Source organism: Zootermopsis nevadensis, unplaced genomic scaffold (genome assembly GCF_977971745.1).
Source record: "Zootermopsis nevadensis isolate Lab colony 2312 unplaced genomic scaffold, Znev_1.0 Znev_ptg000002l, whole genome shotgun sequence".
NCBI classification, from domain to species: domain Eukaryota; kingdom Metazoa; phylum Arthropoda; class Insecta; order Blattodea; family Termopsidae; genus Zootermopsis; species Zootermopsis nevadensis.
The window spans coordinates 6,923,773-6,940,555 of NW_028259134.1; the positions used below are offsets into that span (position 1 = coordinate 6,923,773).

Here is a 16,783-nt window from a genome sequence, read left to right on the forward strand (position 1 = left end):
GTATTAAGTTACCGTTAACTAACAAAACAGCAGGTTCATATGTATTATACAGAGTGGTCTTTATCTGTATCAACCGATTTAATAACCTACATAAATCAATGATTACAAATTACCATATGTTTGTCAATGAATCATTCTTATCATATTACGCTTTAGTATTAGAATACGTAGGCCTTCCGTTTATGAACGAGAATGGGTGGCTGCGTTTGAAATGTCGCAAGTGCATTCATGCTTCCCCACTACTGGGATACTGGGGATACTGGGAACGACCCGTTCTTCAAGTGCCTCAGCACTGCGGGTCCCAACTTTTCTTTGGCCTGATCTATAGACTTTTTGGTAGGACTCCTTGGACGAGGGATCGGCCCGTCGCAAGTCCTCTACCTGTACACAGGACAGCACAACACAAAAGAAAACGCTGACAAACATCCATGGCTTGAGTGGGATTCGAACCCACGGTCCCAGAGACCAAGTGGCAGAAGGCCCACGCCTCAGACCGCCACTGCGGACCCCTTCCCCACTACAAGGTTTGTAATACACTGCTACCATACTGCGAGTATAAAATTTCTTCTGAACCTATTGCTGACGTAAAGTGGAGATTTTCCTCTACGCCACTATACGTCATAACAGTCCGGTAGTTAGCCACAGGGGCAATTCTTCTTTTATCCTCAATTAAACATTTTAGCCTGGGGATGAAATGAAAAAAATTAGGAGTTGGAGCAGGTGGTATATTACAAATTCTTAAAACCAGATATAATGTTGTCAGTTCATGTATTAAAGCTACAGAACTCGAATTAAATATTCGACTCCAAACAAAGTTTTATGTAAATTTCGGTGAGTTAATTATGTAATATTTGTGTCCCATTATCTTAATTACACAAATGTTTGTGCTTGAAAATGGCTGCTCCAGTAATCCCTCCAAAACGTAGGAAAACTATCGAATTAAACGGCGCTTCAACCCAAAATTCAGCCATCTTCAGATTCGCTGCCGTGAGAACCTCAAACCTCACAGCTGGTGATTGGATTAATCTCTTATTCATTACTACAGCGCCCGCTTTAGTATTCCATAATATTTGTTGACAGCTTCTTAATAAATAAATACATCAAACTGAAATAATTATTTTTACCATAGATTACAGATTTCTGCGGAGCAATGGTCGACTATACCAACGCATTTCACAGTATCTTCATAAAAATGCTGTTTAATCGCGTATATAATCATTTTAAGCTTCCTGACGACTTGAAAAATTAATATGTACGTCTTTTTATTATAACACTGGAGGACTATAGCACACTGTAATTTTTTGTATTCTTTTCTTATTTTTACTAGCTATCCTTCACCTTTCCGGCCTAATTTGGAAGTAAATTAAAACAAGCTATAATTCTATATTTAATCTGTATCTACTTTAAAAATCACACATCACATTCACCAATATCCTGTAACAAATCAGTGCAACTAGCACAAAATGATTAAAATAAATACTGTTACTCGAACTTACCTTTGTATAAAAATACTGACTGGTGTAATATTACCTTTGGGTTATAACAATTAGTATTGGTAACAGAGCGATCTGATATCGAGATAATCTGGACCACACTTAAGTTTTGTTCCATAAAGATTTATGTGTACGAGTTCGTGTTAAGCAATCACGAAATGTCTTCACAGTAGCCGTGTGATTTAGGACTGACACAGGCACCCTACAGGGCCATTTCTAGCAAACAACACTAGTTTATATGAAAAGTACTCGCCATTAGCCTATTCGTAGTATCTGCCACGTATTCTTTCTAGAGAGCAGGAGTTTCAATTACACCACAAACAAATGCACATCTGTCTAGTTGATAATTACGTTCCATGCTCTTGGTAATAAATTTAGCTAAAACTTGTATTATTTCTCAAACTGGTGGACAAACCCGTTAACATTCAACGGGATATGATTCATTTCTTATTTCCATTTCCCACCCTATTTATTACTTAGTTCCAACCAAGATCTGCGCCCCCGAGCTTTCTATCCTGTGCTTAGACCACCAAGGCTTTGAAATACATTTTTTGCCCTCGCAGGGCTTCGGCCATGACGACTTGGACCTCAGCCGGACCCATAGGACTTTTTCCCCTCCGGGCTAACCACTATGGTGATTTACCAGAAATGGTATTGCCCCTTGGTCTTGCCTTCACTATTCTAGGCATCTCTGGGCCTCTACTCTCTCAGGTTAGATCATCCAGGCCTCAGGAGATCTTCACTTTACCCAGAGGTTTTATCACTGTCGGGTCCTGGTGAGGTGTGGCCCCAACTGGCAGTTACTACAGGGGCTTTGACTCACTGGTCACCTCTTCCGTGTCTTGGCCATCAAGCTTGGACCCTCCTGTGTTTAAACCAGCCTGATTGCAAGAACGACTTAAGGCAACTTTTGGAGCACATTTGCTCAGCAATGGCCTTGGATAACATTACTGCAACATTGTCTTACGTGATATGGTGTGAGGACTACACGTTCCCAGTCAGATCTTAAAGTTGTCCGCGAGGTCTACACTCATTTAAACAGTCTGCGAAAAATCATGAAGGCGTGAAGCCATAAATACATCAGAAAATCTCTGTCTGTATTTTATAATGAAGTGATGATTTTTCTCTCTCCAAAACAAAATGTGTCTCATTTCTTTCCATGATTTCAATTTCGAACCTACTCTCTTTCCAAATCGTCTCGCTCAAAGCATAAAATTGTGTTTTGTATATAGATAAATGGCATATGTCGACAAGACACGCTCGCACTCTGATGTTACCGTACATCATGATCTTCCTTCGAACAATCTGACGTATTCACTTAAGATGTTCAATATGAAGACTATAATCATACGCCAGCTTACAGACACAGCACGTGACTAATTAGGGTTGTTCGTGTTCTATTGTCCATTTGCCAACGATGCTTCTCAACTGGTCGATACTGCGAGGCTGCAGAGAACGAGGGACGGACGCATTTAAGATGCTTCTTATTTGTTGTATAATTTGTTTAATGGCGCATTATCAGCTGCACGGAATGTGTAGCGTGGAACATAACGATCATTGTGAATTATTAATTTGTAGTGTAACGAAAAGGTCCTGCCGGGGTTTGGTACAGGGTGATGAGGATATTATGTATTTAGATGTACGAGAGAGGAAGTGAAGAAGACTCCATAATGAAAGCTTTATAATTTGTACTCAACATAAAATGTAAGTGTGGCTGTATCATGGAATGTGGGATGAAAAAGAATGGCGAAGCGGGAAGTGTATGAGATTTGTTGTCGGGAATCATGAAGACAAGATTCCATTTGGAAGACCTTTTGTATAGATGGTAGGTTAAGATTAAGATAAATCTTTATAAAATGTAGTTACAAGATTCCCATTTTAAATAAATTATAAACTTCCTGAAATATTACAACATTAGCAACATAACTGACACAGACCTAAACCATAATGAATCATTCTGCAAGAAGATATATCAACACGAAGAAGTCTTTATAAGTTGCTAGCTTTACAAATAAAATCAAGAGAATCTTCTTACCAGTCAAAGATTTAAGAAAAAAATATTTAGGCTGTTGGACAACGAATTGTGTTTGATTATATGGCTACTGTGTAATTATTGAGAAGTCCGGCTTTTGAATTATGATATACGAAGATCGAAGAATTTTAATCTATGTTATCTGTTTCAGACTAACCATTTAAGATATAAGTTGAAATAATTCTGGCTAGGACCCTCAAAGGCTATTTTGGAGCAAAGGACATGACCCACCAGTTCACACTATATATCCGACGTTTCGAAAAGTTTCGTGGTTTACGTACTTGAAGTATTACAAACATTTTTTTCAGTTATCAATTTCGATTTAACTGTAATCAGGCCTTAGTTCAACATTCTCCATTGCTTGAAGCACCATCAGAGTGGCCTAGTTATTTACATGCGCGATGGAGAACGTGTTCCTTGGAAAATAAAATAAATATATTCCGTAACATGACAATGAATCAGCGACAGTAAAGATAACTTTCGAAACATAGTGTAAGTTGCATTGTTTCTACGTGAAGATAACTATTTCAAGCTTAATAAAATCCTCTAGGGCAGGGGTTCTCAACCTTTCTAGCTAGCGTTCCACTAATTCTAATTTATCACATTAAATAAACCACTAACCAAATGCGTTCCGGGAAAACTTATTTATGTTAATATTATCTTTTGATTTTCTTACTTAGTTCGCGCACCACTCAACATTGGCTCGCGTACCACCAGTGGTAAGCGTACCATAGGTTGAGAAACGCTGCCCTAGGGCAATGAGCCTTTTATATTTCCAGTTTCACTTCAGTTACTTGATCAGCTAATGTCCCTAGATTTCCTCAGAAGGGAAGCAATTCCATGCACCCTATTTAACGTTGAGGCGATGTGGTTACTTAACGTGCCGAATGTAAGTATGCGATAGTTACGACTTGAGAGGGGTATGGATAGTGCAGACATGTAAAAGGCCAATTTTAATACTTTTTTTTTCCATTCTGACCCGTAAGATTGAAGAAAACTATGACAAACCTCAGTCTGAAAGTAAGTCACCTGGTAACCATGTATTTCGCTCTCCCTGTCCGGCAATCAAATCCGTCGTTATAACACTCGCCGCCGACTACCAGCGACACTGAAGGTTTCAAAAAGAAATCCAATCCAACATATTCAACCTGAAGATAGCGGCTGCAATATTTTTCGAAATGTTTTATGACTTTTAACATTTGACGAGGCCCCGGTAGCCGAAGTTTTATATTACGTATAAAAATTTTGTTTAACTGTTTGCTTATCAACATAAGGTACTAAGCTATCTGGTATCTAGATAACAGCAGCTTGATTTCATGCAATGTCAACAGATTATGGAGGCTACCCGAGGGAGGGGCCAACAGTCTTACCCCTATCAGTATTCATAAGCTAGCAACTGGCACAGTATTGTTAACTCAGTTACAAATTCGTAGCCATAGCCTGTAGAAATACTTGAGAATTTTTAAACCTTGGGCACGAGAATACTCATCAAAATGATCACGCACGCATTGACCGGCGTTAATTGTAAGTTTAAACTGATTTGTATGTAAAGACGCATAGAGATGAGCTTGGCGACTTTTGAGAAATTTCCATTTTATTAAAAACTTAAAACTAAAAAGCTAAAACAACCAGCCTTTAGTGCAAGTGTCTCAGTTTAACTTTCTGCGGTACCAACTTTCATATCACGGAGAAGTGGATATCAATCATGAGTTGTAAAAGTTTAATTATATGTGCGGAGCAATCAGACGCGCTTTGAAGAACAAAACTTGAATGCATACCCAGATTAAATTTTACATGGTTACGGCAGTAGCCGCTTGCCTCTAACGAAGCGAAAATTGGACATTAACAAAGAAAGATTGAAGTAGAATTGATGAGCCTGGGATGCGATTTCTACGACCGGTTCTCAGCGTAACAAGACACGACCGCTTAAAAAACACCGAGATAAGGAAGAAACCAGCAGTCAGTGGTCTCAATGATAGCATAGATACAGTCAAAGAAAACTGGCTGAACCACATATTACGCTGGGACAAGAACAAACTTCCGAGCGACATGCTGACCTATCGTCCCACAGGAAAGAGAATCTTGGAACGCCCAAAGAAAAGATGGCTTGATTAACATCAGGGGATCGCAACGGGCAGAAGCTCAATGCATGAAGAAGAACAAGGAGTTAAAACATCAACTTTACATACTATACTTGTTGACAATGTCTCACATACCACAAAATATGATTTATTTTTGTTTTTGTATCTTATATGCGTCATGTTTGTGTTTGATTAAATATATTTATTTTGTACAGTCTATACACAAACGTTTGAAGTTTATTGGTGTTGAAAAATTATATAATATTAAAACATTTTGTGTAAAATATTATATTAGCGCTCTTAATCGTAAATACGATTTTACATAAAGCGCTAAAAAATATAATGTAAAATCGTATTTACGATTAAGAGCGCTAATATAATATTTTACACAATAAAATGTTTTAATATCATATAATTTTTACAACACCAATAAACTTCAAACGTTTGTGTATAGAATGTACAAAATAAATATATTTATTTTTGTTTGTATTACCGTAAGAGAACCTTAAGAAGCACAACAGCACTTTCATTGAATACAGTTTCCTATTCACTTGGATGATAATAATAAAATGAACGCAGAATTCAGGAATCTGCAGTAAGAAACGGGCACACTAAACGCGAGATTCTGAAACACGGCGGAAATTTGTTCTCTTACAACTGGTCATTGTCCGAATAAACACCGCACAGCCAAGGAACTGCGAACCGCCACTAAACATGTGTTTTCCTGTAAGATTTGAGGTTTTCACAGCCGTGAGTATGAAGATTTCTGTCTTCTGGGTTGTTGCGCTTTGTAGTATGGCCGATGTAAACCAACGTTTTAGAGGTCATACTGCCTCCATCATCAGGGCGATTAAAAATATGAAGATTTCTGTCTTCTGGGTTGTTGCGCTTTGACGCCCTGATGACGGTGGTAGTATGACTTCTGAAACTTTGGTTAACATCGACCAGTCTACACAGCGCAAGAACCCAGACGACAGAAATCTTCAAACTAAGAATCGCCCTGATGACGGAGGCAGTATGACTTCTGAAACTTTGGTTAACATCGACCAGTCTACACAGCGCAAGAACCCAGACGACAGAAATCTTCAAACTAAGAATCGCCCTGATGACGGAGGCAGTATGACCTCTGAAACGTTGGTTAACATCGACCAGTCTACACAGTGCAACAACCCAGAAGACAGAAATCTTCATGTGTTTTCCTTTTTATTGATATATAAGACAACTTAAGGAAAATTAATATCCAACAGTCATGCAGCGTAGTTAGAAAACCAGAAACGCTCGTCGGTGTTCGTTACAACTGCAAGCAACGTGAACTATCTTCGTCCTCTTTAATGCTCAAAGTGACAGAAATGTGAACTAATACGCAAGAGACGTCCTGAGCTAACGGCTGCTATAAGTGTTCCACTCTCTGCTTCTGAGGCTGTATACAAAAGCAAGCCAATTATGGAACTGACAAATTGAGCGACAACAAAATTCAGTGCTTCTAGTCATATTCCATAATGAGACAGAACATAAAACAAACGTAAATGGAAGTTCTGTGCATAAGGCTGTATGTGCAACAAAGTTGAAGCGGGATCAATTTATATCACTTTTTTTATTTTTTTAGTGTTCTGTCTGACGACAGGTCCATATGAACAGGATCCTTCCATCCTTTTTTCTCGGACTGGGACCTGTTCATATACGTTCTTAGCAGATGATCCAGAAGTGGTTTGCCATTGCCTTCTTCTGTGTGTGAATGGAGTAATTGTTGGGATGCCACGGAGAAACCGGGGAAGCCCCCGGAGGAAAACTCCATGTTTCCTAGACCACGGCCTTGCCCAACATAAGTTATAAATTCGGGCACCGCCGGGAATCGAACCCGAGACCCCAGGATCACAAAGGCCAGCGTTCTAACCGCTAGACCACCGTGGCTATCACACATATAACGAATTTATTTTTGGCAAAGCGGCCACAGGTGAGTCCGGTTTCGACTGCATGGTCACAAACCTTTCTTCTAATGGTCTATCTGAAGTACTAAGAGTTTATTAGGACGAAAGTAGTTATCAGAAAGCACATTTCCAAACAAAATTTTGTACACATTTCACCGTAATGTCCTGCCTATTTCGACAGGCTTTATTTAATCATCCCAAAAGTATTTGGTAAAGAGTACAAAACACGAACCTCCAAACTCTCCGGTTTGCAGCATCGTGTTTCAAGCTAAGGAGTCACCTGACTCCGTCCTCTAGCCCCGCACTAACTGCCTTAGATACGAATACAGGCGCTGGGTAAGAAAATGTCAAGGCATGCGTTCTGAAGTGGCTCAGGATGGACAGGTCTCCCCTGTGCTTTTTCAGTGTGTATATGAACGACAAATACCTACACTCTCCCGCCATGTACAGCTAGCGCAGAACGCGGATGACACAGATCTCGTTGCCACTTCCGTAGACCACGGTATCTTGGAGTGACCTTTGATACTCGGTTTACCTCGACATCAGCCAGGTGGGATAGAAGGAATCTCAAAGATTGGGCGTGTTTGGCCCCCTTCTTAACAGCAGAAGCGGCCTGTCCGCCAAAAGCGACGTGCTGCTGCACAAGTAGCCTATCCGTCCTGTGATGATTGGGCGCGTCCGATGTGGGATCCGATGCCTGCAGCCACATCCGAAAGCTGAAGGTGTTACAATCCCAGTGTCTTCGCATTGCGACTAAAGCTACTTGGAGCGTTATTAAAGGCAAATTAACTAGGATTTGGACATTCCATTCTTCGCCGACCATATCATAACATTGACTGAGAATTTAGATTCAAGTTATTTGATCAGGGGAGATCCTTAGCTCGGCAACTAGAAAGGCACTTGTGCCGACCAAGGAATGATTAAGGTCACCCATGGGCAACCGAGGGAGACTGATGTCCCAGCAGGTTAGACGAGGCTGTCAGCACAACAAGCAGTCTAACTACTTGGCTATCCTACCTAAGGTTTTCCGTGAGTTTCCGCAATTGTAAGGCAAATGCCAGGGCACAATTCAAAAGGGGCACGGCCTGCCTTTTCCAATCACGGAGGCCTTCAGTTAAAGTGATCTGCTCCCCAAGTAGCAGAGGTCATCAGGCAAAGCGATCCCAACACTTATGAGTTCAAAACCATCCAACCAAAATCCTTTTCATTAAGGACAAGTTGCCCGATTTGATCATCTCCCATCGGTAGCAATAACACCTAGTTTGAAAAGGTCAAGGCCTTCCGTCACGACAAAAAATCGTGTTAGCGTATGCGCAATATCATTATAGTTTGAAGGCAATATTTACCAATTCCAGCAATGCGCTTAGTACGCAGGAATGGTGTAACATAGCAAGGGACGATGTCTTGCGATAGAACAATATTTCCCTTCACCCTTCTTGTTGATGACTACTTTGAAAATATGACAGCTTTGGGATAAGCTCAATTTCGTATCCATCTATTAGAAAATTGCTTAACGTATTCTGTAAAAGTTATGTGAAATATAAAGGAATGGCATTAGACTATACTTAAAGTAACTACCAAACGCGTTTACCATTACCCTCTTTACCATTATTACAATTTATGCATCATTTAAACTGAGTAATTTCGCAGACGAGTTTGTCAGTAATAAATATTCATACATTCTTAGTTGTACATCAAACAGAGCTGTGGACAAATTCTGAATCTGCAGCTGTACACCCAGTGAACAATTTACTGTAATTCTGTAGACGATAATTCGTTTCTTAACTAGGCTTGTGATAGGAAAATGGAAATGGTGTTTCGAAGGCCATAAACCGTATCCCTTTAAATCATATTTAATCTACATCACATTTAAGGTCCCTACCTGATTCTCCGTGACAAAGGAATGTTGGTTTATCATATTTAGGGAAATAATTGCTGTTTACTGTGAGAATCATACTAGATCCATAAATGCAATCTGTAAGAAAAATAGTTCCAGATTATTTAAGAAGTTGGCACATATAGTTACGACTAGCCTTTGATGAGATATCAAAGTTTTCAAGAATTTAATGTCTAATCGATGGGAGGACACTACTTTATAGATCTCTGAGTAAATGGAAGTATAGGTCGTGAAGGTTTGACTGAGGTTAGATTTGCTCAAAACGTGTCAAATGGCGGCGTCCTGGGAGCACGGCAGTAACTTTGTTTTCGATAAAAGCAGGGAATTTCTTCGTCAGCCGAACAACTATCAAGAAAGGCCCTGGATAACAGAGTGACACCCCGGGCAAAGTCCTACTTTTGCAGCTGACAATCGAAGGGTCAATACAGCGTTCACAAGAGACCGCCAGACGACCCCACTTCAACCCACTGAATCCAATCTGCACCCCATTTTGAAAACCTATTCAACATTGTCCTCAATCTACAAAAACGGCTACTCAGTTGGCTTCTTCCTTTAAGGTTTTCCGAATAATACTGTGCACGCATTTTAATAGCAGCCATATGTGCCGCTTATCCTTCTCAGTTTGAACTGAATGATGATATTCCGCGAAGAATACAAATTATAAAATTCATTATGCAGTTTAATCCATTCCTACTGATACGCTGCAGTCGAAACAGATATACAGTATGACCAACTATTCAGTCCTGGTCCCAAATAAGAAAATCAGTGTTTTTAGCACACATCACTCTCTTAAATGAACAGGCTTGAAGCTTCGAAATACATAATTAATTTCAATAACAGTGATTCCTGTAAGACTGAGGAACGAAACGATTCTGACTCAAAAACAGCTTTACCTCACCATTTACAAATATGCTACACATTCATAAAAAACAAAAGGATAAGCTTAACTCTAACACGGAAATCAAGTTTATTACTGCAACTTAAATGAAGCCGATAAGTGACGTAGCATGTGAAGCTGGAAGAATGGAAGGATGTCATTAGCTAAATTCCGTATTGTGCGTGCCGTATGCTGCGACTTCCGACTATAACTCAATGCTACAGATCTTTAATGCCAGCAAATTAATCAGCAGGGCCTGCTTCTGCGTCGCTAGATTCATGACAAGAAACAAAAGCCAGTGTAATGCTATTAGAATTGTACATCTGCAAAAGCATTATCGGCTAAGGAGAGTTTGTTAACTTACAACTTCCAGGGGAGGTAAAGACAGAGTGAATGCAATGCACAATTACAGAACTTGTGTTTGACATTTGATACATTCAGTGTTATCAGTAAACATCTAAGCAGATTCAAGTTATAATTGCCGTTTGTAGGAACTTTATAGTCTCCAAGCACTTGACTAACTACAGAGATGACGTTCCTATCAATTAAAATGTAATAGCAAACACTGCCCATACATATTTGACGGAAAGTAGCAAAGGGAAGAAGCTGTAGGTAACGGATATTTGCTCTCACCAACTTGGTAAATTCCTGTAGAATGGATAAATTGGGTTGCATGCGTCTTAGCTGTTGGACGTTACAATGTGGCGACATACTGATTCTGTTGCACAAACGAAATAGTGTAATCAAAACAGCAGAAAACCTGAGGAATAAGTAGGCGGCAAAGAAAATAAGAAAGAGTGTTACTATTGTTTTCGGAACTCTGACTCCGTGTGGTAGTGACAGGAATCACCACATGTACTTTTGTACTAACGTCGGATCTGTATGTTCAGTCCGTCATGATGTAATTAACATACCTGCCGAAAGACTATTAAGAGAAATTAACAAATACGAAATTCATCATCGTGTAATTTCCTTGCTTCCATTAAGTTTTTATTTGTTTGTGATTCTGTTATTCTTTGCAGGCTTCCTCCTATCTGACTATAGTCCAGTTCACCTTAATTTTGACTTATCTCACAATATATCTAACTGTTTTTGCATACGTTCCATAATGTGCTCAGCGCTTCTAATTTAAGCCTGTTTTATAAAGAAGTACTCAGTCCCTGCCATCATTTACTGTTTTCTATAATAATAAAGCATTTTATATACAGGGCTAGTCTAAATGAAGTTCCCGATTTGAAACACATGTTACTCAGGTTTAATGAAATTCAGATGCACAAAATTTGTATCGATATAAAGGGAAACTCTCCAAGTTTAAGTTGGTACACTTCGCGGCCGCGTAGTAACACTGTACGCCGCCAAGGGCGATATGAGGGAAAATGGCTGCCCTCGAAGAGAGGGAAGCCTTTTGTGTCCTAGTTTTTCACGTTCACCGGTCTGTTATTAGTGTGCAACGGCATTTCCAAACCAAGTTTGCTGCAGATCCACCCAGTGGGCATACAAAAAAGTGGTATTCCGAATTTAAGAAAAGGGAAAGAGAAAGTCAACCGGTCGCCCGTCAGTAAGCGATCATGATATGCTGCAACGTGGCTGGGAGGAACTCGACTACAAGCTGGATATGTGTCGAGTTACCATGGGGGCTCACATTGAACACTGTAACACTGTAACACATGTACTGAAACAAAACTTGGAGAGTTTCTCTTTCCATCGGTACCAATTTTGTACATCTGAATTTCATTAAACGTGAGTAGCATGTCTTTCAAATCGGGAACAACATTTAGACTATCCCTGTATATCTGATAGATCAAATGAATTCTACTTCTACTTAGATTCATTTTAATGATGTTCTTAAATCTACGAAAAGGCCTCCCCAGTGGCCAATTCCCTTCAGCTATTCCTACTGAAATTTTGATTTTCTAGTATCCCAGTTTCACATCCCGCCCAAGTAATCACCCTTCGTTTAATTATTCCAGTCATGTTCTGTGAATAATAGAAATTATGAAGTTAATCACTATCTAATATTTCGCATTCTCCTGTATTTCTTCTAATTTAATTCCAAATGTACGAGTATTCCTAACGAATGTTAAACATGAAGATTTCCGTCTTCTGGGTTGTTGCGCCGTGTAGTCTGGTCGATGTTAACCAACGTTTCAGAGGTCATACTGCCTCCGTCTTCAGGGCGATGAAGATTTCTGTCTTCTGGGTTGTTGCGCCGTGTAGTCGATGTTAACCAACGTTTCAGAGGTCATACTGTCTCCGTCATCAGGGAGATGAATATTCATCGCCCTGATGACGGAGGTAGTATGACCTCTGAAAAGTTGGTTAACATCGACCAGATTACACAGCGCAACAACCCAGAAAAATCTTCATACTCACCGCTGTGAAAACCTCAAATGTTACATGAACGTTAAACATATTAAATTACCTGGAATCATATGGGACCTACACCGTTAATTAAGTTCTTGGATAAGTGAACACGAAGAAAGGAGATTAGAGGTGGTGTTGGCTGTGGAATGAATCCATGACGGCTAAAATTTTATTCACAAGAAGAAGACGGAAGGAATCCGTTTCCGAAGAGTTGTGAGATTCGTGCTCACTCCATGCAGTTTGCGCCGTCAATTTACGCGTATCCCACAGCCGCTTCTCAATCGCTCGTGATTATCTCAAGTGTACTACTCAAACTCACACTTGTACTATTAAGCGTCAACATTAGTGGCAGCACAGAACACAATCTGTAGAAATCTACAACCTCATCGAAAGTTGTTTGTCATAAGGTCGCTTGATCGAATTCTGCTCAGAGTATATGATTTGAAGCTTTCGCGGCGATGTAACTCAATAAAATCTTCTCGGGCGATCAGCCACGTCAAATAGTTAAAAGACGAAACCGACGTTTCAGGGACCAATTCTGTCCCCAGCATCAGGGTTCTGATGTGACAATAACATCAGAACTCCAATGATGGGGACATTTGGTCCCTCATACATCGGTTTCATCTGCTTAGGGTATGTGTTACTCCACAGACGAGTTGTATCGAACGTCTAATAGATTAAATATAATATAACCCAGATTATACTAACTCCAGAGCAGCGCGTCGTGTACGCCCAGCAGATTTGTTTTGTGTGGCCCGCGTTCGTATCTCTGCTGAGCGCCTGTTAAAATCACTTTATCTATCCATCCGTACGCTTCCAAGGACTCGACAACGGCTAAACAAATTTTCGTGAAATTTCACAATGGGGTGTTTTTCTATACTTGATATGCGCCGGTCGAATTTGTGCCGATTCAGAATAACGCCGTTTTTGAAACCAGAAAATAAAGAAGTGAAAAGAATATATTTTACTATTATTTATAGCGTTTTACAACGTTTCTCGTACTGCTTCTTATACTAAATCGTAATTCTTACGTCGCTGTTTTAGAATAAAAATTATAAATACAGTCATCTCTGCAATTACGTATGTTTCGTTAACGCGAATTTGCTCCAATGAGATCGATGAATCGGTAAAAGCTGTTTGTGAAATGCAAACTTTTGCATATGTGAGTTTGCTCTTGAGGCCTTATCGTGAAATTTTGAAAGAATGAAAGAAGAAATGACGACAGTCCACACTTCACGCCTTCTTTAAAAAACATGACCATCCTCAACCAGGGACTTAGTCAGAGAACTAACGCCGCTTTATCACGCCATTGCCGATTGTAAGTGCATAAAATACATTTTTTAAATTCCCTTTATTTTATATACGTTATTTCAGAGCTTTAAATGTAATGCCATTATATTACTCGTCAATGTTTTGATGCTGGGAACGCATGTCATTGACTTCCCATTGATTTACATTATAAAGGAGTTCCAATTTACGCCGATTCCTATTACACCGGTTTGTTCAGGAACGCATCACAGGCGTAAATCGAGGGCTACTTGTAATTTGTTTGCATATAAAAATTTTAGTCAAAATCGGACATCAATAACAGAATTTTACATGATGATCTACATGCGGTTTTGTCTGAGGAGTGAGTGGTTGCGAAATTTCCCACTAGGGAATTACGCCACTAAAGTTTGACGGTCGAGGTATTTGCGAAAGGGGTTCATCACGCGGGAAATTACCTGACTGTTTACAAAGGACAAACTCTGGCGAAAGCAAAAGATTTGTTACGCCATGCGTACGTCTCAAAATGTTCCTGCAAGCCTTTATCATCCCCTGGGAAGGAACACAGTTACTTTATACATGAACAACGTAAAATCAAAAACTAGGATGCGCCTTACCGATGAACACTTGAAGTTGTGAATTCTAATATTAACAACAGAAGTTAAAACTCATATTAAAAGATTACTGAAAGTGTTAAATATCTCGCTGATAACTGAATTTATTCAACGGAATTATTGAGTAATATGGGAAATTGGATGCATAATTTAGTGGCATGGCATTTAAATATTTTGTGATTAAGCAAAACCTTGCGGATCGTGAGTCGCTAAGAAACGGTAATGACTGTGACCCTGTCTAAAAAATGTTGAGAACCCTTGCTTCTTCTTGTTCTTCTGCTTCAATGATACAGACCACAGGCCTGCTTCCGACTTCAAGAGAATGCGTCTTTTCATCTAGCTATGGGTCGTCCGGTATTTCTGTATCTTCTTAGTTTAAAATTTAGTAAAGGGAAACCCTACTTTCAACATTAATTAAAGCGGCAGAAGGGGATCCAATAAAACAGAAGAAACTAGATCGCTACTATGAAATCATTTCGTGTGGGTTAATTAGAACACATAGCACGTAACCAACTTCATAAAGCAGAGACGTTCTTGAGAAGCTAACAGTCTCTCAGTTAATTAACTAACTGTCAGACCTCCATGGAACCCAGTAAATTCATCATTGTTATCACCAAATCCCGCCACTGGATCCTACCCTAATCTATAGCCGTATATTCAGCCTATACAGAAGCTTGATATTTATATAAGATCCAGTTTAATATTATCTTCCCATGTATCCAATGCATAAAAAATCCCAAAAGGTCCTTTCCCTTCAGAATCTCTTACTAGAATGCTAAGAGTATTCTTCTTAGCTCCTTTGTGTACTACGAGGCTCGTCCACAAAGTAAGTTTCCCTGGGGCCGTTTACAGAAACAAAACACAATTTCATGGAAATATTTATTGCAACAGATACAGCAAGTGTCCAGCTATTTTTCAACATATTCGCCACCGGAATTGAGACATTTGTCATACCGTGGAACCAACTTTTGAATACCTGTGTCGTAGAAGTCTGCCGCCTGGGATTGGAACCACTGTGTGACAACCATCTCCGCCTCTCTGTCATTCTCAAAACGCTGACGCTGACCGGACAGGAATTTCTTGAGGTGTAGGAAAAGATGGAAATCACTGGGAGCGAGGTCCGGGCTGTAGGGTGAATGATTAAACACCTCCCAGCTGAACTCCTGCAGGAGACTTGCTGTCCGTCGAGCCGTGTGCGGCCTAGCGTTATCACTGACCGCACTTCACAGTCGGCGGGAGCTGGAATAAGAACCTCCATCTTCAACAGCTGCAACGATGCTACTGTGAGAACGCGGGAAGTATCGTTAGTGCATGAGCCATGCTACGTTATTGCTCTATCACGTACGCACAGTCGCTTCACGCAATATAAGATTTGCTAGCTGTGGGACGAGTGGGAAACTTACTTTGTGGACGCGCCTCGTACATACCCTGAATAACTCATATTTCTGGATTCAAAACACCTACGTTGAGTTTCTTCTGTTCTGAGCTCTAGTATTAATGCTTTAAAATTTAACTGTGATTGTTGTTCGTAATACGTTCTGTTCTTCTTGATCATTTACCTCTTTCATCAAACTTATCGCAAAAGATATTGAGTATAGACACTTTTCACTGAGATTAGTTATTAGTTCTACAATACGTAACTTCATCTTGGAAACCACATTTATGGATAAATCCACAGGAGGTTTCGGACAAGGCAGTGAGCTGCGAGAAACCGCAATAACGCTGCCTCAGTCACAGTAAGTATAAACTTCTAAACTTTGTTTGGATGCGTAATACTGCAAAGAAAACTATCATAAAACTCCAACATTATGTTCGTTATTTATACAAAGCGCACAAAGTAAACCCTTGATGGAAAGGTCTTGAATGCCCGTCCACATTCTTTTTGCAACCAGATCTTGATTAAATTTCGCACTGTGGGTAAACAGTTAAAGTTCTCGGACAAATATTATTTTGGCCCGTATCGGACAGTCCCCTATTTTCACATAAAGTTAAATCCGGACTGTATTAAATTCTGTCGAAACTGATAATTATAAAAATATCATTCATAAAACATAATAAACTGTAATAAACCACTGGAATTTTTAATTTGTATCTAAAACGGTTTTCAATATAGTGAGCATTTAATGAAATACCAGAACTTATAATATCGAGTTTTATGCAGTATCCGTGAAATGGATTAGCACAATATACAAAGATGAAAAACACTGGACACCAAAAACAATTTTATAACT

The 16,783-nt window shown here is 39.6% G+C and overlaps 1 protein-coding gene across 2 annotated transcripts in view; it reads right to left on the reverse strand.

Moving 5' to 3' along the window:
- LOC110830504 (dual specificity calcium/calmodulin-dependent 3',5'-cyclic nucleotide phosphodiesterase 1) overlaps nt 1-16,783 on the reverse strand; it is a 686,314-nt gene that overhangs the window by 484,089 nt on the left and 185,442 nt on the right. The gene's annotated exons all lie outside the window — the stretch shown is intronic.